The 22,672-nt window shown below is 37.6% G+C and overlaps 1 protein-coding gene and 1 long non-coding RNA gene across 2 annotated transcripts in view; both read right to left on the reverse strand.

Moving 5' to 3' along the window:
• Nucleotides 1–22,672, reverse strand: part of LOC129652970 (uncharacterized) — a 142,414-nt gene that overhangs the window by 64,088 nt on the left and 55,654 nt on the right. The gene's annotated exons all lie outside the window — the stretch shown is intronic.
• Nucleotides 1,079–3,465, reverse strand: LOC129656466 (uncharacterized). The gene is made up of 3 exons (XR_008716355.1): nucleotides 3,431–3,465; nucleotides 1,997–2,171; nucleotides 1,079–1,263 (listed from the first exon to the last, which is right to left on the reverse strand). It is a non-coding gene; the product is annotated as an uncharacterized LOC129656466 (long non-coding RNA).

Consider the following 22,672-nt stretch of genomic DNA (forward strand, 5'->3'; position numbering starts at 1 on the left):
TCAATCAAAATGTATTCAAGGTTCTTTCACCTGAGAAACCATGGCCAATAAGACATGCAAACTATTTTCCTTATTGATTACCATCAATTTCTTCTAATAAATTTCCTGTTTCTGGAAAGAATCAAACACAAATCAGACACATTTCTTTAAATCTTAATTCCATCCCTTCCCATCTCATTTTTTCCTCTTGAAGAAGCAAAACAAGCATTAACAAAAGAAAACTTGCCTTATAGATATGTTAAAAAATTTCTGTGATGGAAGTTTATGAGAGTATTTATAAAGTATTAAACTATCCCTAAAATGGATTGTCTCCCAGGGGATCCAAAACATGAGGTGGAGAATGTTTGACCCTTTCTACTGTTCCAAATAGAATCTGTACTAGAAAAATTGTAATACACTTCCCCATGGTCTTAACTTGACAACTGGTTTAGATGACAAAGAAATGGTTCCTCAGGAAACAGGATATTTAAATTTAAATCAAAATAATTTTTTATATTGCTAGATTCAAGGATTTAGAAGCCATAAGAATAATTTTCTTGAACTACGCTTGATGCATATGACAAAAATTTTATTTATAAAGTTATATGTACTTTTTTCAACTTTTTTCACTTTCCCTCTCCAAACTTTAGTCTTCTTTCTTCAAGTCACAGTTTCTTTGAGGCTCTCTAGCTCAACCAACAAATTCTTTTGAGAACAGCCAAACACAGAAGTTGACACACTGCGGTCAAGATTGCTCCAAAATTCATCACACGGGTTCACGTAAACTATATGCAACTCAACCCCAGAGATAAGATAAGATGGGAGAAGAGAGACGAGTAAATTATATATGACCTACATATACCTTCATAGGCATATCCTTAATGCAAAGAAAAGTCAAAAATATTATTGAACTTGATTGGTAAAGAAGTTCCACAAAAATCAAACAATTTTCAATGATACTAAGAGTGATGCCTAATAACCTTTATAATTATGAAAGTCTTGATATGACAGACATTTGCTTTACGTAGAATTAAAAAAAATTATTTTTACATGGGCAAGACTTTCTTAATTTTGTGTTTAAGAGTTTGTTAGCCTATAATTGAAGTAAGGAAATAAAATGAATCAGCTTTAATATAAAAACTGTTTTAGTAGAATTCAATGAACTACCTCTTATCCAAGTCAATAGAATGTATAATTTTGTATAATCTTTGATTTATATTGATAAGAATTGATAGGATTTAAATCAGAACTAAGTAGAGTTCTCATATTGTTCCCCAAAGGCAACTGAAAAAAAAAATGAGGACAGTCAGATAAAAAAAATAAATGTTAGCTATAAAATTAAACAAAGTGTTATTTCCATGTGCTGTTAATATTTACACAAAATTTCATGTAGTAAACTTAACTTGAAGTGGATTTTCCTTTTCAAATAAAATTGAAATCAAAATATTTTAAACTGACAGCTTAATTATAAATCACATTACCACAGGGATCCTTTTAAAATTAGTATGTTTGCAAGAGTAGGCAAATTGGGGGACAAAAATAGCTTTGTGAGTGTTTTAAAACAAACACAATTGACATTCAATATAATCTTATGAGGTAAATACAACATACTGACATACCTCCCACGAATACATAGGAGGAAACTGAGGAACAGAAAGCATAAAGGCAGCAGGCATACTCTCCTAGTTGCCACTATCAAGCTAGTGTACAATTACTACAATTGCTTTCTCATTAGGGGGATCATTATGCTAATAAACAAATAAATAAGAGGAAACCTAACCCAACTCTAAAATTTGGATATTCAGGTTAAATTCTTAAGATATTATAGATTTGGAAGAAGAATCAAGTTTGGCCTCTCTCAATTTCACAAACAGGGGCATAAGTCGAAACACCACTAAGGATAAAAGAAAAAATAAAAGAAACATCTGCTTCATTGACTAGTTTAAAACCTTTCACTCTATGGATCACAACCAACTGTGGGAAATTCTGAAAGAGATGGGAATACCAGACACTTAACCTGTCTCCTGAGAAACTTGTATGCAGGTCAAGAAGCAACAGTTAGAACTGGACTTGGAACATGGACTGGTTCAAAATTGGGAAAGGGGTACGTCAAGGCTGTATATTGTCACCCTGCTTATTTAACTAACAGGCAGAGAACATCATGAGAAATGCCAGGCTAGATGACTCACAAGCTGGAATAAAGATTGCCAGGAAAAATATCAATAACTTCAAATATGCAGATGAAACCACCCTTAGGGCAGAAAGTGAAGAGGAATTAAAGAGCCTCTTGATAAAGGTGAAAGAAGAGAGTGAAAAGGCTGGCTTAAAACTCAACATTCAAAAAAATAAGATCAAGGCATCTGGTCCCATCACTTCATGGCAAATAGCTGGGGGGGAAAATGGAAATAGTGACAGAGTTTATTTTCTTGGTCTCCAAAATCACTGCAGTGACTGCAGCCATGAAATTAAAAGATCCTTGCTCCTCAGAAGAAAAGCCCTGACAAACCCAGACAGCATATTAAAGAGCAGAGACATCACTGCCAACAAAGGCCCATACAGTCAAAGCAACAGTATTTCCAAGTAATCACGAACAGACAAGAGAGTTGGACCATAAAGAAAGCTGAGCGCTGAAGAATTGATGTTTTTGAACTGTGGTGTTGGAGAAGATTTTCAAGAATCCCATGGACTGCAACGAGATCAAACTAGTCAGTCCTAAAGGAAATCAACCGTGAATATTCATTGGATGGACTGATGCTGAAGCTGAAGCTTCAATAAATACTTAGGCCACTTGATGCAAAGAGCCAACTCACTGGAAAAGACTCTGATGCTGGGAAAGTTTGTGGGCAGGAATAGAAGTGGGTAACAGGGGATGAAATGGTTGGATGGCATCATCGACTCAATGGACACGAGTTTGAGTAAACTCCAAGAGAGTAAAGGACAGGGAAGCCTGGTGTGCTGCAGTCCATGGGACCTCAAAGAATCAGACACGACTGAGTGACTGAACAAGAACAACAAACACACTGGGAGACTCAGCCACACACAGACACGATAATATCCATAGAATCATCTTTGTCAAGCCATGTCAAATTTTGTGAATTCCTACAGAAAGTGGCCCCAGTGCTAGCTCATCCTACATGGATGGAGAGGTGGCTCCAGAAAATAAACTCTGCTTTTACCAACATTACCTCTCCTGAAAGCTCAGTTCTCTTTTTGGTTAGATTAGGGCAGCCACTGCATGACAGGCACACTTTGCCCCCCAGAGCTCCTCTCCAGTAAAAGGCAGCATGAGATAAATCGGCCCACCTCTACTGAAGAAAGAAGGTGCCAACAAGAGACAGAACAAGTGAAACTGGTACAAGTCTGTTAGAATTCTCAAAGCAAAACTGTGATATTAACTCCCAAGATGAACAACAAATAAGCCTCCATAATGGGCACATGCTCATTCACTCACTTCCATGGCACCGATTGGAATTCTCAAGACACGGGTTGAAGTCCTCGGTTCTACGCGCAGAAGCAAGCTCCAACTGGGATCTTAGTTCAAATCTGTCTCGCACGACACCTTATGCTGTGGCTTTACTTGTTAATCACTTTAGCCTTCAGCCAATGAAGAGATAAACTGAATTCAGTAGGTCAAAAGCTGGTTGTATCACTTATACCTTCTGACTGCTCAGTCCTCTACCTGGGTGGATTAGGGTAGCCATCTGCACCCCCGCAAGAGCTCTTCTCCCTCCTACAGAGAGCTAAACATCAGATCAACTGGCCCACCTCTATGACAGAAAGTAGGTGGCAGCTCTACAGCATAACTAAGTTCACAGTCTTGGAAAATATTTTCATTCTGTCCTTTAGCCATTTTTAGCCTATAATAGCAACAGAGACGTCAAGCACCTTTCCCAAATCTAATGACCATTTTAGGCTTCACAGCTTAGTGCTATTTCTAAAAGTTTCTTAGTCATTAGCTCTATTTCCCCCAATTCCTGACTTTTCTGTCTTCTATGTTAATTTTTCTTTAACTTCTCACCTCCATCCTCCCCGGCTAGCATTTGGTCTTGTTTGAAAATGTTTTCTGATAAATTTCCACCTGTGCCTCCAGTTTTTCAATATCAGCTTTCCTTATAGGATTTCATTCTTTTTTTACAAATAGGTATACCTAATATGCAGAGAAGGCAATGGCACCCCACTCCAGTATTCTTGCCTGGAAAATCCCATGGACGGAGGAACCTGGTAGGCTACAGTCCATGGGGTCGCTAAGAGTCAGACACAGCTAAGCGACTTCACTTTCACTTCTCACTTTCATGCATTGGAGAAGGAAATGGCAACCCGCTCCAGTGTTCTTGCCTGGAGAATCCCAGGGACGGTGGAGCCTGGTGGGCTGCTGTCTATGGGGTCGCACAGAGTCAGACACGACTGAAGCAACTTAGCAGCAGCAGCAGCATACCTAATATGTCTCTCTCTGAATTATCAATGAGCACCTGTAAGTCAGCATAAAACTGTACATATTTAGAATAATGAAACCAGTTTCTCATAAAGATAATCTTACATAAAAATTGGATTTCTAAAGCATCCCAAGAAATTGCTGGAGTTCAGCATACAGTTAGGGACCAAAAGCAGCCTGGTGATGACAGGAGCAAGTTCCACTCAACTCACTAGCGGTAAGGACAGAAGTGGTCATATAAGGGTATATGAGAGGTCAGAAAAGAGAGAAATTTTCCGGATGCAGGGTGATGTACAAAAATGAGAGGCTTTGGGAGCCCTAGCCGTGGCATGGAGAACACGTGGGTTCTGAGGGGTTCCGAGGGGCTGCTATAGTATTGACATCATTTTGAAGATGAGACTCAGAAATATGAAAATTGGGTAATAAACAAGCAGCAAGCATCTGTATATTGCTTAAAAAAAATTCCTGTGCTGGGGGGTCAGGGTGAGAGGAAGGCTCAAGAGGGAGGGGATATATGTATACTTAAAGCTGATTCCCCGTGCTGTACAGCAGAGACCAACACAGCACTGTAAAGCAAATATCCTCCAATTAAAAAAAAAATCCCTGTGACACTAAAGATATATTAATGTTTTCCTACAAATGAAACAGTGTTTAGCATATCTGTGCTATAGAATCACATATTAAATTTTCCATTCGAATGAAGATATTGAACACCTCTAAGTTCACACTGCTATTAACAGATGGATAAGAAAATATGTTTCTACTCTGTCAAGAATATATAAAATATATTTAATAGTAAACATCTCAGGGAGATTATCATGTTGCTGATACCTACATGGTTATTACATTTTTGCTCTTGACATATTATCTCTATTTGCTTCTCGAAAATGATTAAGATTCATAGTTATTTTCTGTTATTTATGAATTCTCTAGAAATATACTTTTGCTTTTTGTTTCTTCCATTGCTTAGTTATGCTATCATAGTAAAATTAAATTTGATTTTAAATTTTTAATGAAGTTAAATATTTTATACATAGTCATAAAAAGAAATATACAGATGTTTTATTGAGAATATATCTATTTCTCCTAATGAAAGAAACACCTTACTTTTGATCCAGAAATACTATGGCAAATCTTTAACAATGAGAAGAAATCTGTTCTCTGGCTTATTTATTGAATATCATTAGTTCTGTACACATAGTAGTATCACAAGTTAAGTATGCACATAACCCATGAGAAAAATGCAGCAATATTAGATGCTTCCAGAAACAAAGCTTTTTCTTCGAAGAATTACATTAAAATAAAAGTGATTCTAATGATGTAATGCTTCCCCCCCCAACTTCCTTTGTGGTGCCTGACTTCATCTAGAAACATTAGCTCTCAGAATGAGTTAAGCATATAATCCACTCATTTCTTGAGACACACCTAAAGAGTCTTTGTTTTAACCCAGTGACAATTATAACCTTCATACAGAACTACAGCTATTTTCTTCACATGGAAGGCACCAGTGAAACGAGGTGTTACTTTATGTTTTCTACATAACTCCTCCCATAACATTATGCTTGTCCACAGACAGTAAGCATATTCTACTTTTTAAAGTAATAAGATAGGCCATTAATTAACTGGGAAACTAAACACAATCATGTTTTGTGAGCAACTGTGATAAGGATATCAAAATAGTCTGTTCCCAGTAAGACTTAAAATATCAAAACTGGATAAGAATTGTATTTGCACAGTTGCATTCCAATTTGGTTTTGCTGATGGGAAGAAAATGAATGAAATATTTAAGCAGTGTGTAACTGAAAAGGTAAAGCAATATTATTATATGAATAGTTGGATGGGACTTTTTGGAATCTAAATAGGTCCAATCTAAACATTATCTTATTTATTCAACAAAAAAGTTCTATGAAGGAAGAAGAGGGTGGGATAACTCTTCTCTGAATAGAATGTCTAGTAAAATTCTAATTTTTGGAAATGATTAATGTTTCACATATTAAAAAAAAAAAAATAGACAACATTGCTAGGAGGGACCTAAAAACCCAAAACAGAAGTATGGACAGTCATGTGTTTGTATCAAATGAATAACATAGCCACACTGGGTATAGGGGAGAAGGGGAGAATGCAGGTAACTTTTAAACTGTTTGGACTTTGTATATTTGGACTGTATATCCTCAGTTCGGAGACACAGAAAATTCTAAACAGCTATTAAATTCTACACAGTAGGTATCTTTTTAAAGATTTATTGGTTAATGATTTTGAAACTATTTTCTATGTGTTCTAGAATTGAACAAATAATATATTATAGATAAAGAGATCTAGATTTTGTACTGTCAGAAATGGGAGTTACAAATATGGGAAAGAGGAAAGATATAATTAACTCTATGATGTTGGTTGGAAATGAACTTGAACTTGTTTGAACCTGGACCAGCATGAATTTACAACTTTTGTGATATAAATAGGAAGCAAGAAAGGTAGGAGGGGAGGAAGAAATATATATGGATATATATGCACATACCTATATGGTGGTACACACACCCATCTCTGCTAAAAGCCTAGAGGTAATGACATCCAGTAGCAACAAGAAGTTTACCAGGCTCTAAGCTCTTGCTTTCAAAATACCTTTCTTTCACTCATATAAAAAAGGCATTTGATGAAATTAATAGTTTCAGGAGGCAGCCAGGGAAGATAAAATGTGAGTCTGAAGTGCCGTCTTATGTCAGAAATTAGGGATGTACTCAAATAATGATGGAGTCATGTCAAAAGGATATAAGGGCCAGCTTGAGGGGGGCTCTCTCTACCCAAATCTCGAACAACCAGAGCATTAAAATAAATAAGGACTTGTAAGTTTCACTAGCAAACATGTTCTTGGTAGATAGAACCTTGGCTAAGAGATGAAGTGATCTAGCTTAACATGGCCATAATGGGCCAAGGAGCAAATGGATGGCATGTGCCTCCTGGTACGATGCACGGCAAAGGGTGTGTCATAGCTTTGCGATCACTACTGGAAGTGCACAGGTACCTCTAATTAGGAGGAAACAAAGGACAAGCCTAAACTGAGGAATAGTCTGCAAACTAACTGCATGATGTTAAAAAAAAAAAAAAAAATCCACGTCATGGAACAATACCAAGATTGAGAAACCGTTTTAGAGTAAAGGAGATTAAAGAGAGACGAAAATCGAATGCAAAGCATAAGATGGTATTTGCTTTGGAGATAAAAGACATTTTGGGGACAACTACTGAAAACTGAATACGGTCTGTAGATTAGATAATAATATTATGACTAGTAAATGTTAATTTCCTGATTTAGGTAAGATAATGTCTTTATTTTTAGGAAATGCACACAAGTATTTAGAAAAAGGAAAGAGGAATCATGCCTGCAACTTACTCTTGAGTGGTTCAGGGCATTAATCATATACACAAAGAGACAGAGAGAGAAAAGGAAAAAATAGAGGGGAGGAGGGAAGAAAGAAGAGAGAGAGAGAGGAAGGGAGAGAGACAGAGAGAGAGAGACAAAGTAATAACCATTGGGGATTCCAAGTGAAGTGAAGATAGTAACTCTTTGTAGTGTTCTTGCATTTTTTCCTATAACTCTGAAATTATATCAAATAAAAAATATTTTTTAAAAAGGGAGATCTCTGGTGGCTCAGTGCTAAAGAATCCACTTGCAATATAGGAGACTGCCTGCAATGCAGGAGACACAGGTTTGATTCCTGGGTCAGGAAGATCCCCTGAAGAAGGAAATGGCAACCCACTCCAGTATCCTTGCCTGGGAAATCCCATGGACAGAGGAGTCTGGCAGGCTACAGTCCATGGGGTCGCAAGAGTTGGACATACCTTAGCAGCTAAATCACCACTATTTTTAAAAAGCTCAATGATGGGCTTCCCTGGTGGTCCAGTGGTTAAGAATCTGCCTTGCAGTGCAAGAGATAACAGTTCGATCCCTGGTCCAGGAAGATCGTACATGCCTTGGGGCAGATGAGCCCATGTACCAAAACAAATGAGCCCACATTCTGGATGCTGTGAGCCCACATGCCACAACTACTGAGCCCACATGTCACAACTACTGAAGCCTGCACACCTTAGATCCTGTGCTCCACATCAAGAGAGGCTACCATGATGAGAAACTCGCACCCTGCAGCCAGAGAAAGCCTGCGAGCAGCAATGAAAATCCAGCACAGTCCTAAATAATAAATATTAAAAAAAAAACAAGCTACAAGGATGTCAAAAAAAAAAAAGCTCAATGATGCAATTTAATTAATATCCTAATTTAATGGTAAGTCAACTCCACCCTCTGAATGTGGAAAAAGCCAAAGGTAGCTACTAGCTACCAAACTGGACTGTAAAGATAAAGAATATTTCCTTCATGGAACTGTGCTGGTCTAGACTTTGAACTGGATCAGAATTCAAAAGGATGCTTCTTATATCTATCCACGGTTGTATGCAGGGAGCAGAGAAGATTCCCATATTCCACATCACCTGGGGAGGGTGCACCATGCTGGTTACGTTAGGTTTATAGACTCTGAGGATTGTCTCCGTCCTGACTCTCGATTTCAAGTCTCACTCTGAGTCACTGGGCAAGTAACATTATAATTCCTTAAGTTTCCACATCTCTAAAATAGAGATAAAAGTCTTTCTTCTCATTATATGAGGATTAAAAGAGTGGAATAAAGTACTAAAAATGACACTCCTTTATAACTCAAAGGGTAGAGCTAAAACCCTTATGTAAAAAATAAAATTGCCTGTCATATCCATCACATCCCTATTTAGAAAGATAATCAAGTACCAAAAGTGGTGTGGTTGAACTTAATAACTTTTAAGGTCTCTTAATACAGAGACTCTATGATTCCATGATATTAAGACCATTTTCATTCTGCCTTCAGTTCAGTCGCTCAGTCGTGTCTGACTCCTTGCGACCCCATGAATCGCAGCACGCCAGGCTTCCCTGTCCATCACCAAGTCCCGGAGTTCACACAAACTCATGTTCATCGAGTCGGTGATGCCATCCAGCCATCTCATCCTCTGTCGTCCCCTTCTCCTCCTGCCCCCAATGCCTCCCAGCATCAGAGTCTTTTCCAATGAGTCAACTCTTCGCATGAGGTGGCCAAAGTATTGGAGTTTCAGCCTCAGCATCAGTCCTTCCAATGAACACCCAGGACTGGTCTCCGTTAGGATGGACTGGTTGGATCTCCTTGCAGTCCAAGGGACTATCAAGAGTCTTCTCCAACACCACAGTTTAAAAGCATCAATTCTTCGGTGCTCAGCTTTCTTCACAGTCCAACTCTCACATTCATACATGACTACTGGAAAAACCATAGCCTTGACTAGACGGACCTTTGTTGGCAAAGTAATGTCTCTGCTTCTGAATATGCTATCTAGGTTGGTCATAACTTTCCTTCCAAGGAGTAAGCGTCTTAATTTCATGGCTGCAATCACAATCTGCAGTGATTTTGGAGCCCCACAAAAATAAAGTCTGACACTGCTTCCACTCTTTCCCCATCTATTTCCCATGAAGTGATGGGACCAGATGCCATGATCTTCATTTTCTGAATGTTGAGCTTTAAGCCAACTTTTTCACTGTCCTCTTTCACTTTCATCAAGAGGCTTTTTAGTTCCTCTTCCCTTTCTGCCATAAGGGTGGTATCATCTGCATATCTGAAGTTATTGATATTTCTCCCAGCAATCTTGATTTCAGCTTGTGCTTCATCCAGCCCAGAGTTTCTCGTGATGTACTCTGCATATAAGACAAATAGCAGGGTGACAATATACAGCCTTGACGTACTCCTTTTCCTATTTGGAACCAGTCTGTTGTTCCATGTCCAGTTCTAACTGTTGGTTCCTGACCTGCATATAGGTTTCTCAAGAGGCAGATCAAGTGGTCTGGTATGCCCATCTCTTTCAGAATTGTCCACAGTTTATTGTGATCCACACAGTCAAAGGCTTTGGCATAGTCAATAAAGCAGAAATAAATGTTTTTCTGAAACTCTCTTGCTTTTTCAATGATCCAGCGGATGTTAGCAATTTGATCTCTGGTTCCTCTGCCTTTTCTAAAACTAGCTTGAACATCTGGAAGTTCATGGTTCACATATTGCTGAAGCCTGGCTTGGAGAATTTTGAGCATTACTTTACTAGCATGTGAGATGAGTGCAGTTGTGCAGTTGAGCATTCTTTGGCACTGCCTTTCCTTAGGATTGGAATGAAAACTGACCTTTTCCAGTCCAGTGGCCACTGATGAGTTTTCCAAATTTGTTGGCATATTGAGTGCAGCACTTTCACAGCATCATCTTTCAGGATTTGAAATAGCTCCATCACCTCCACTAGGATTTGAAATAGCTCCATCACCTCCACTAGCTTTGTTTGTAGTGATGCTTCCTAAGGCCCACTTGACTTCACATTCCAGGATGTCTGGCTCTAATTGAGTGATCACACCATCGTGATTATCTGGGTCATGAAGGTATTTTTGTACAGTTCTTCTGTGTATTCGTGCCACCTCTTCTTAATATCTTCTGCTTCTGTTAGGTCCATACCATTTCTGTCCTTTATCGAGCCCATCTTTGCATGAAATGTTCCCTTGGTATCTCTAATTTTCTTGAAGAGATCTCTAGTCTTTCCCATTCTGTTGTTTTCCTCTGTTTCTTTGCATTGATCGCTGAGGAAGGCTTTCTTATCTCTTCTTGCTATTCTTTGGAACTCTGCATTCAAATGGGTATATCTTTCCTTTTCTCCTTTGCTTTTTGCTTCTCTTCTATTCACAGCTATTTGTAAGGCCTCCTCAGACAGTCATTTTGCTTTTTTGCATTTCTTTTCCATTCTGCCTTAGAAATGGCTTTATAATGGTTGGCATTTATAATTTTCACAGATAATTTACATATATCTCCTGAATAGAGACAAAGAAAATTATTTTTTAAATTTTAGAAATACATAAATTTACATTCTAAGAAGTTAAATTACCTGCTGAAAGCTAAATAATCAGCAAGTGGCAAGGTCCTATAGAAGGTCCTACTGAAGACAGGTCCTATAATTTCATGCCATGTAACTCCATTAGTTATACATTTGTTGAACACATAATATGTACAGGTCATGCTGGTACCTGCTTGGAAAAATTATATGAATATGGAGAACTGTCTCATATATTCAGTATAAGCGACAGCCCAGCTCAAGGCCTGCAAACTGATCATAGTATCTTATAGTTGAGAGAACTTTATTTGATTCAGAATAGCACAGAGAAAAGTCAAATAATTCTGTACCTCTCTCGGTTTGTGTAACCCTAAGGAAACTTTTATAAAGAAATATTTAGATTTAACTTTTTGATGCAAGATAAAATATATTGAAATTTATGCAGTGATCATAAAAGATATGTTGATTTAAAAATATTATCCCTTATCTTCTCTTAGACCTAAGCTTCTCTTATATAGTTTTCATGAACTACTGCTGCTGCTGCTAAGTCGCTTCAGTTGTGTCCGACTCTGTGTGACCCCATAGACGGCAGCCCACCAGGCTCCCCCGTCCCTGGGATTCTCCAGGCAAGAACACTGGAGTGGGTTGCCATTTCCCTCTCCTCATGAACTACAGAGACATTAAAAAAAAAAGTTGCTCTTTTGCTTATTTATAAAATCCAGGTATCATTTAGTTTTCACCTCATTCTCACCATCTTTTATTTTTTCCTGACCCTGTCTCTGCAGTACTTTGTGATTCAAGCCATAGAAAAATTCCAAATAAAATTCAATAAAATTGCGATAATCTCAGAAGTACCATGTAAATATACTTTGTATACCTATAAATTGATTCCAAACACCATTCATTGTTAAATATGACTATATCAATGTAGCATACCCAACAAGAAGAAATCTTTTCAGGTACATACACCCTTGTAAGCATTTTTACTTATTCTATTCACCCCGAACAGTAGAATCATGACCTGACCTGTATATAACACATAACTGAAACGTTTTAGGAATTTTAGTGCACAGAATTAGAATTTCTTGTATAGATAAAAATCTACTTTAAGGATTCAAAGAATCATTTTTAAGAATCTCAATGACCATAAATTTTAGTATTTTAGACCATAAATTTAGTATTTAGTATTTATCTTAAATAAATGTGATATACTAGTAGTATTCTCTCCTTAAATAATTTTGATTAAAAATAATAGCTAACTTCTATTTGTTGCTTTCTACCAGATACTCCCATAAGTATATCTTTGTTGCAATAGTCTTAAACATAGTTTCCATTATAATATTCCCATTTTATGATTAGATAACTAAAGTCATAGATAATCTGTTTGAGCCATAAAGTGAAGGAGAAAAAATCTGAAATCAGGTATGTTTGACCAGAATTCCTATTATTAACTATATCTTATACTGACTGCTACTTATTATAGCATATTAAAGTAATAAAAGGATGAAATGAATTATTTACAATCACTCTATAATAATGACTCTAATGAACATTTTGATTAGTTTCCTTTTAATCTTATTTATTTTGTGGTCATCATGGTCTTCATTATTATGAAAGTTATATTGCTAAATAAGATGGATTCCTTTCCCTCTAAAAAGAGGAGAAAATATATATTCAATGAATAGTGCATGGATTGGAAGTATGGACTCTAGAACTAGACTGCTTAAGATTGAATCTTGGTACTTTATTTATAAGTGGTACAACCTCGGATAAATTAGCTAATCTGTTTAAACTTTGATTTTCTAATCATTAAGGGTTCATTATTATCATCATTGTTCTCATCACCATATGATGTAAATTTAAATGAGATAATACAAGTAAAAGCAAAGTTCAGGGAAATGTGGAGGAGAAGAAAGAGAATTGATTTCAACTGAGAAAATCATAGAAGGCTTTGAATTGTCAACTGAGACTTCATTTATACATACAAAAGAACAACACTATTTAATGGGCTCTTTCCTCTCTTCTGGAGAAGGCAATGGCACCCCACTCCAGTACTCTTGCCTGGAAAATCCCATGGATGGAGGAGTCTGGTAGGCTGCAGTCCATGGGGTCGCTAAGAGTCGGACACGACTGAGCGACTTCACTTTCACTTTTCACTTTCATGCATTGGAGAAAGAAATGGCAACCCACTCCAGTGTTCTTGCCTGGATAATCCCAGAGACGGGGGAGCCTGGTGGGCTGCCGTCTATGGGGTCGCACAGAGTCGGACATGACTGAAGCGACTTAGCAGCAGCAGCAGCAGCAGCATTTCCTCTCTTCCTCAATTAAAAAAAAAAATTTATGTGGGACCTATCATTAAAAATGCATATTTAGAGATCTTTAGGCTGCAAAGTTTATAAAATTACATCTGACTGCATAAATGAAGAAAGGGAAAACATGTTTTGAAAATTCAATTGCTTCTTGAATTTGTATTAAAGAAACCTCAATGTGTTTAAGCCATTCCAATATCCCATAGCACACATTTGTAAATAATATAGTCCTATATTTATCTATGATGGCTATTCTGTCTTTCCACGTTCATCTGTTAAATGTCATCTATTAGCTCATAAAACAACTCAGTGGCAGCTACTACAACTATAACTTTCTCTGTGACCTTGTAAACCTTCTTATAAAAGTGCAGCAAACACCCTTAATAAATATTGTTCCACTAGCAAGAAGTTCTTGCCACATTATTAACGTAATTGTGGATTACCATAACTTTTATTTGGATTTTCCTTTCAAGCCTATTAATCCAAATAAGACAGGCTACTACCTATTATTCAAAAAATAAAAAATATTTGTATGTATTTTTAAATTTAGATTTTTATAGTTAGTTTAGTAGCTTCCTCTTCCTTAGTATTTCAAAAGGACTAAATTTCATAGCTCTCTTGAGCAAAAAACATCCTCGTGGTACTCTAAAGTATATTGACACTAACATATAGTATCTGAGGCTAGCAATGTATATACAAATTATTTCACATATTGGTCTCCAGAAGAATGCATTTCTATTCTGAGCTACATAATGCATATTATTGAAATATTCCGGAGTCTCAGGAATTGTGGCATACACAGACTTTCTTGTACAGATAAAAATCTACCTTAAGAAACCTGTTCAAAGCTTTTAAGCATCACCAGAGAAATATTAACACAATTTTTTTTTTACTATTTCTTCCAACATCTGATGTCTAGAACATATGCCATTACTTAGCATCTAAGAAGCTTTCTCTTGGAAGAAGGTGATAGAAATCTCAAAATTAGAGCTGTGTCTCCACCTGAAGAGGTTCCCTGGTGGCTCAGGGTGAAGAATCCCCCTGCCAAGCAGGAGACACAGGTTTGATCCCTGGCTCAGGAAGATCCCCTGGAGAAGGAAATTGCAACCCACTCCAGTACTCTTGCCTGTGAAATTCTATGGACAGAGGGACCTGGTGGGGCTAGAGTCCATAGGGTTGCAAAAGAGTAGGATACAACATAGCACCTAGACAACAATTCCACCTGACGCCAAGGGGAGCAGACAGTAACCATGCAGAGCCCTGAAAGCTTGGGCGTGGACATATACTATGGGTTATGGGCAAGTAATAGATACATCCCACTTTGGAGTTTTGTATCTTAACACAGTGAGGCTAAGCTGTAAGGAGAGCTCGTGATTATTCTGAGGATAGGAAAAGAGGTGTCAAGTGTCAAGATCAAAGCCCAGTGACAAAGGTACCAGCGGAGGAGTTCTACGCACACCATCCCCTTATTCTGCCTGGTCTAGTTCTTTATTCAGCTGTCCTGGCCTTGCTCAGTATTCAGCTTCCCCTGACGTCTTTCTCAATCTTGAATTCAGTATATTTGGGGAGTTTTTTGGTAAGCTTCCAACACATCATTTAAAAAAAAAAAAGTTCCCTAGAGTGGGTTTCTGTTGATTGTAATCCGGAAATATTATGTTTCTATGCATCACAATGGTTTTTGATTTTTAAATTATACATGCTTCTATTACAAAAGCAATAACTTTATATTCTGTATGTTTGCATGGCACCTATAAACACAAATACTGAAATTAAAATAGTCACATCATCTGTAACTCTCTACCATCTAGTAATATTCTAAAATTTTGTTTGATAATCCTTAACTCCTATTTCCACATCTCATTCTCAATTATTGTCTATCTCCCAATATCTCACTTATGGTTTTTAACAAAATGCCACCATAATATTGCCTTGAAATTTGAATTTCGATCTAATATCTCATCAACTTTTATAGAAATTGAAGGTTTTTCTTTAGCATCATTACACAGGATGCATAATATTTCCTTAAATGAATGTCCTACAATTAATTGTATAATTTTTGGCCATTCAGACTGTATGCTTTTTCCTTCCCATTATATTAATAAATAATTCTATAAGGAAGATCCTTTATATGAAATCTGGCCCCAACTGATGTCTCTATGTATTGTTTTGTTTGTTTGCTTTTGTCTAGGGGGTGCTCAGGTGAATAATGCTCCATGAATAACACACCTATGATGAGGGTCATTTGCACTGTTCAAGAGAGCCTATCGGTTTAGCCACTCAAGCCTTTTCTATGTTACCAAGAGGTTTATCTCCCAAGCTTGAAAAAGGACCAAAATGTAACCCACTTGTAAGACCACAAGACAGCCCTCTCATCTCAGAGCCTGTAGCTTTTGATTCTCTCGGTCATTCAGGCCTGCCCTAATACTGCTTCCCAGAAAAGCAAATTGCACAGACTTGCTGCATGAAGTGGTGCTGGCAGTTTTACAGGGAGGGACGAGGTTTGGCAGGCGACCAGCCTGGAATGGCGAGGACAGCCAGAGAGAGGCTCTTCTCGATCGGTGCTTTCTCAGTCTCTTCCGTGGAGGAATCAAGCCCACTGGGAGTGCCTATGGCATCTCTGTCTTATTTAAGCCAAAAAAATTTGCTACTTTTGTACATTTCTGAGATAAATTATTTTTCATAGGATTTGACATGGGAGTACTTAAAAACGTTACAGAGGACTTACAAATCTCTTAACAGCGTATGGCTTTTAAAATTTCTAAAAGATGCGTTCAATGTTAACATGAGTTCTTAAGATATAACTATTATTTCTTTGATCTAGGCAACAAGTGATGCTTCAGTTCTATCTCAAGCCCACCTTATAGTTTATTTTATATTTAATATGTATCACCATGATGAAACAATCATTTGAGAAGCTAATCTGATCAGATGGGCAAGTGCATGGGTGGCTAGGTAGCCAGGGGTATTAACGCAGATATATTATAAAGTCTAGGTCCAACTTTATTCTGTGATGTTCAGGCTAATGCTAGAGTCCTGACTATAAACAACAATTGGAATTGTATTCAGAAGATAGGAGGGTAAAGAAATCAAAGCCATGACTCATGAAAAACTGCCCGGAGCATAGATGGTGTGAAAAGTGAAAGTGAAGTCGCTCAGTCCTGTCTGTTTGGGACCCCATAGACTCTAGCTCCCAGTGTCCACTGTCCATGGGATTCTCCAGGCAAGAGTACTAGAGCGGGGTGCCATTCCTTCTCCAGGGGATCCTCCCAACCCAGGGATCGAACCTGGATCTCCCACATTGTAGGCAAATGCTTTTACCGTCTGAGCCACCAGGGAAGCCAGAGATGGTGTAGGAGTATGAATAAAACCATTTTCAAATATTTGAAAGGCTGTTGTGTGGAATATGATTTGTTCTGTCTAGCCATAAGAGGTTGAGCTATAGGTTGAAATATAAGAAAATATTTCAACTCAATAAAAGACACAAGTTTCTAATAAAGCACGGGGTCAGTTATAACTGCTTTGAGAATTTATACTGAGATTGTGAAGAGGTTTTCCAGTTTATATTACTAGAAATAAATGAGGTGGCAAAACAATACTTAAACACAATGGTTTCATAAGTAGTAAGGGCAGAGGCTTGGACAGAGAAGAGAGTTCTAGTTGTAATTAAAAAGGGTTTTCATAGTTTCAGTGGATAAAACTTACCAAGGCGCTTGTAAATAAAGAATACTATGCTCCTTCTCTATGTACATGAATAGGAAGAGAAAACTGTATAGATCAAAGGAACAGTTCAATACTAAGCAATACACTAACTATATCTGCTGGCCCATAAACAAAAACATAGAAGGGAAATGAATTTAACAGGACTGAACTTCGGAATTAGAAAAAGAGATATATCATCTGAGGAATGTTGGTTTCAAATGGGGAGGGAGGAGGGGGGAGGGTTCAGGATGGGGAACACGTGTATACCTGTGACGGATTCATGTTGATATATGGCAAAACCAATACAATATTGTAAAGCTAAAAAATAAAAAAAAAATAATCGAATGTGAGCCCTCCTCAAGTATTCTTTATTAAAAAAGGAATTTTGAATGACCTTATTTGCATTACCTGTATCATCACTTACTTCATATAAGATATTTGATTTGGCCATGATTCCAATATGATTTAATAGAAAACCACACAGCTGGCTAAATAATTTATTCAGACATTTCAATGAAACTACATAAGAGAATCTGACTCAACAGACAGGTCCTATACATGATTTCAGATCTTGTCTGGCTGGTTCACTTGGAGAGCTGAGCTACCTTATGTTTTTTTAAAAAAATAAACAACTGCAACCCTAGTCTTCCACTGGGGTTCTTTTCGTTTAGCTTTTCCTATCATATTTTTGCACAGTTTACCATTTAAATTAAAATGCTGCTGTATAGCACAGGGAGCTCAGCTCAGGGCTCTGTGATGACCAAAAAGAGTAGGATGGAGGCTTAAAAGGGTGGGAAAATATGTACATATATAGCTGATTCATGTTGTTGTACAGCAGAAACTAACTCACCATTGTCAAGCAATTATACTCCAAAAAAAAAAAAAAAATAGGACTATTTCATTTAGACCCAGAGATATCTGATTAAATTCTACAATAAAACATCCCTAAAACATGGCATAATTAAATACCAAAATGCTAAATGTAGGCTTAAAAATAAATCCATTTCTGTCATATATATGAGAATCTTTAAAAATATAGAGAATTTGAGATGGAAAATGATTAGCAAAGCCTGAAAACCTGTTTAAAACATAATGGTTCTCTTTCTTGATGAGCTGATACAATTTTTTATAAAAGTATCTATGGTAGCAATTTAAAATCTTCAGTGCAATTGGAAAAGGACTTAAAATCTTAAAATAACTTCAGAATTACAGTCAGCATGAGTAGAAGGAAGAAACGATTTTGAAATGTAATTTGACAGAATTTGTTGTGATGTGAAATGAGAGAAAAATGGCAAGAAAATAATTTGAAAATACTCTATAAATATAGTAACAAAATAAGCGAGAAAAAAATTTCCACAAGTGCATTTCACAAACTGCAAACAGCAAAAGTTATCATTTTGAATGTTGGGCATTAATAATAGCTAAAATACCTTCTATGGCAATCCAATTTTGTTTCTTTTTTCCACCATTAGCTTATCCTAATTCTAGTTTCTTTTCATACTGTCTCACGGGGTTCTCAACATTATGAACAAAGATAGTGGAGGTGATGGAATTCCAGTTGAGCTATTTCAAATCCTAAAAGATGCTGCTGTTAAAGTGCTGCATTCAATATGCCAGCAAATTTGGAAAACACAGCAGTGGCCACAGGACTGGAAAAAGGTCACTTTTCATTCCAGTCCTTAAGAAAGGCAATGCCAAAGAATGCTTAAACTACCACACAATTGCACTCATCTCACACGCTAGCAAAGTAATGCTCAAATTTCTTCAAGCTAGGCTTCAACAGTACGTGAACTGAGAACTTCCAGATGTTCAAGCTGGATTTAGAAAAGGCAGCATAAACAGAGATCAAATTGCCAACACCCGTTGATCACAAAAAAAGCAAAATAGCTCCAGAAAATATATCTACTTCTGTTTCATAGACTACACCCAAGCCTTTTCCTTTGAGCATTACAACAAACTGTGGAAAATTCTGAAAGAGATGGGAATACCAGACCACCTGACCTGCCTCCTGAGATCTGTAAGCAGGTCAAGAAGCAACAGTTAGAACAGGACATGGACAACGGATGGGTTCCAAATTGGGAAAGGAGTACGTCAAGGCTGTACATTGTCACCTTGCTTATTTAACTTATATGCAGAGCATATCAAGAGAAACCAGACTGAATGAAGCATAAGCTGGAATCAAGACTGCAGGGAGAAATATCAGTAACCTTAGATATGCAGATGATGCTACCTTTATGGCAGAAAGCAAAGAGGAACTGAAGAGCCTCTTGATGAAAGTAAAAGAGCAGAATGAAAAAGCTAGCTTAAAACTCAACATTAAAAAACTAAGGTCATGGCATTCTGTCCCATTACTTCATGGCAAATAGATGGGGAAACAGTGGAAACAGAGACAGACTTTATTTTCTAGGGCTCCAAAATCACTGCAGATGGTGACTCAGTTCAGTTCAATTTAGTTCAGCCACTCAGTCGTATCCAACTCTTTGCGACCCCATGAACCACAGCACGCCAGGCCTCCCTGTCCATCACCAACTCCCGGAGTCCACCCAAACTCATGTCCATAGAGTTGGCGATAACATCCAACCATCTCATGCTCTGTCGTCCCCTTCTCCTCCTGCCCTCAATCTTTCCCAGCATCAGGGTCTTTTCAAGTCAGCTCTTCCCATCAGGTGCCCAAAGTATTGGAGCTTCAGTATCAGTCCTTCCAATGAATATTCAGGACTGATTTCCTTTAGGATGAACTGGTTGGATCTCCTTGCTATCCAAGGGACTCTCAAGAGTCTTCTCCAACACCACAGTTCAAAACCATCAATTCTTCAGCACTAAGCTTCCTTCACAGTCCAACTCTCACATCCATACATGACCACTGGAAAAACCATAGCCTTGGCTAGACGGACCTTTGTTGACAAAGTAATGTCTCTGCTTTTCAATATGCTATCTAGATTGGTCATAACTTTCCTTCCAAGGAGTAAGTGTCTTTTAATTTCATGGCTGCAATCACCATCTGCAGTGATTTTGGAGCCCCCCCAAAATAAAGTCTGACACTGTTTCCCCATCTATTTCCCATGAAGTGATGGGACCAGATGCCATGATCTTAGTTTTCTGAATGTTGAGCTTTAAGCCAACTTTTTCACTCTCCTCTTTCACTTTCATCAAGAGGCTCTTCTTCTTCACTTTCTGCCATAAGGGTGGTGTCATCTGCATATCTGAGCTTATTGATATTTCTCCCAGCAATCTTGATTCCAGCCTGTGCTTCCTCCAGCCCAGTGTTTCTCATGATGTACTCATGAGAATATGAGTTAAATAAGCCAGGTGACTATATACAGCCTTGACATACTCCTTTTCCTATTTGGAACCAGTCTGTTGTTCCATGTCCAGTTTTAACTGTTGCTTCCTGACCTGCCTACAGGTTTCTCAAGTCAGGCCAGGTGGTCCCATCTCTTTCTGCAGCCATGAAATTGAAAGACTTTCCCCTTGGAAGTAAACCTATGACAAACCTAGACAGCATATTAAAAAGCAAAGACATTATTTTACTGACAAAGGTCCATTTAGTCAAAGTTATGGTTTTTCCAGTAGTCATGTTGGATGTGAAAGTTGGACCATAAAGAACATTGAGCACCAAAGAATTGATGCTTTTGAACTGTGGTGCTGGAGAAGAGTCTTGAGAGTCCCTTGGACTGTAAGGAGATCAAACCAGTCAATCCTAAAGGAAATTAGTCCTGAATATTCATTGGAAGGACTGATGCTGAAGCTCCAATACTTTAGCCATCTGATGCAAAGAACTGACTCATTGGAAAAGACCCTGATGCTAGGAAAGACTGAAGGCAGGAGGAGAAGGTGACAACAGAGGATGAGATGGTTGGATGGTAATACAGACTCGATGGACGTGAATTTGAGCAAGCTCCAGGAATTGGTGATGGACAGGGAAGCCACGCGTACTGTAGTCCATGGGGTCTCAAAGAGTTGGACATGACTGAGAGATTGAACTAAACTGAATTCTAGGTTCTTTAAAAAGGCCAGAAGTTTTATCATTGCAACTTGTGGTTCTCAACCTTGGCTATGCCTCCAAATCACTTGGGTTTTCAATATTGTTTTGAGGGCCCTACCTCAGACCCACTGAATCAGAGTTATAAGAGGGACCTGGAAATTAAATTTCCTGTTTAAAAACTTCTCTGTAGATGCTTCTGCAGTAGGGATGTTTGGGAACCGTGGATCTATTATTAAAATAATCCCCTAGCTGTACTTCTATTTGCAGAAATCACTTTCTGTGTTCTAGCCAATCCGGTTTGAGACACTAGTTCGATCTTCCTAAAGTGTCTCTTTAATGATAGCATCATTTGATTCTAAAACTTTCAGTAGCTCATAATTGATATCCAGTCTATCTTTTTCAAGATATTACCAGTCATCTTTCAAGGTACATCTCAAAAGCCACTTCCTCTAAGATGCCCACTTTCACAACTTGTGATAAGTTATCACTACTTGTTTGGAATCCCCATTCATTCTGTATTACCCATCATGGGATACTAACAACCTTCACTTCTGTATTATGTGTGTACATATTGTATTTTTGCATTAGATGACAGGTAAATTAAGGATAGTTACAATATATTATGCATAAATGATTCACAAAGGTAGATATTTGTTTGTATGAAATAACGTATGAAAAGACATAGAAAACAAAAGAGCATTCTTGACTCAGAGTTAAATTCAGAGGCTTCATAAGCGGAAAAATAACTGAGATAGCATTTGAGTTCTATATGTCTTTAAACAGACATCACAAAGTGTAGCGAACCATACACTATCATACATCATCCTCAGAGGTATAATTCATATGCCTGTTTAAACTTATGCAAATGAGGACATTAAAGTGGAAACATATATATAACATGTGCATCAATAAAAGAAAACAAATTACTCTATAATTTGTGGCGGTTAAAGCAGGCTTAACTTGTTAAACTGCTTGGTGGCTAAGACACATGAAAACATCTGCTGCAGATGGTCACAGGTTATTATCACCATAGATTCCAGGAACAAACCCAGGAAACAAAAACCCTTTTCTTTGTGTTTCTAGTCCCCAGTTATGCACCTCACTCTTCAATATGAACACAACTCTTTCTTCCCACCCATGGAAATATTTTTCAGAGTACTTTACTGAAGTCTCCAAAGACCCCTTAGTCATTTCCCCAAAATTTTTTTGAAAACTGACTTGAATCAATTTCTCAGACTTTTACTCAGGGATGCATTTTATAGGGGAGCAAAAGAATAATTAATTGAAGATTAGTGCCATCTTTCAGTGTTGAAAAAGTCATATAAGCTGTCTTACTTAAGAGTTAGAACAATATGCATGATAAATAAAGATTAT

The sequence above is a fragment of the Bubalus kerabau genome, chromosome 1, assembly GCF_029407905.1.
Source record: "Bubalus kerabau isolate K-KA32 ecotype Philippines breed swamp buffalo chromosome 1, PCC_UOA_SB_1v2, whole genome shotgun sequence".
NCBI lineage: Eukaryota > Metazoa > Chordata > Mammalia > Artiodactyla > Bovidae > Bubalus > Bubalus kerabau.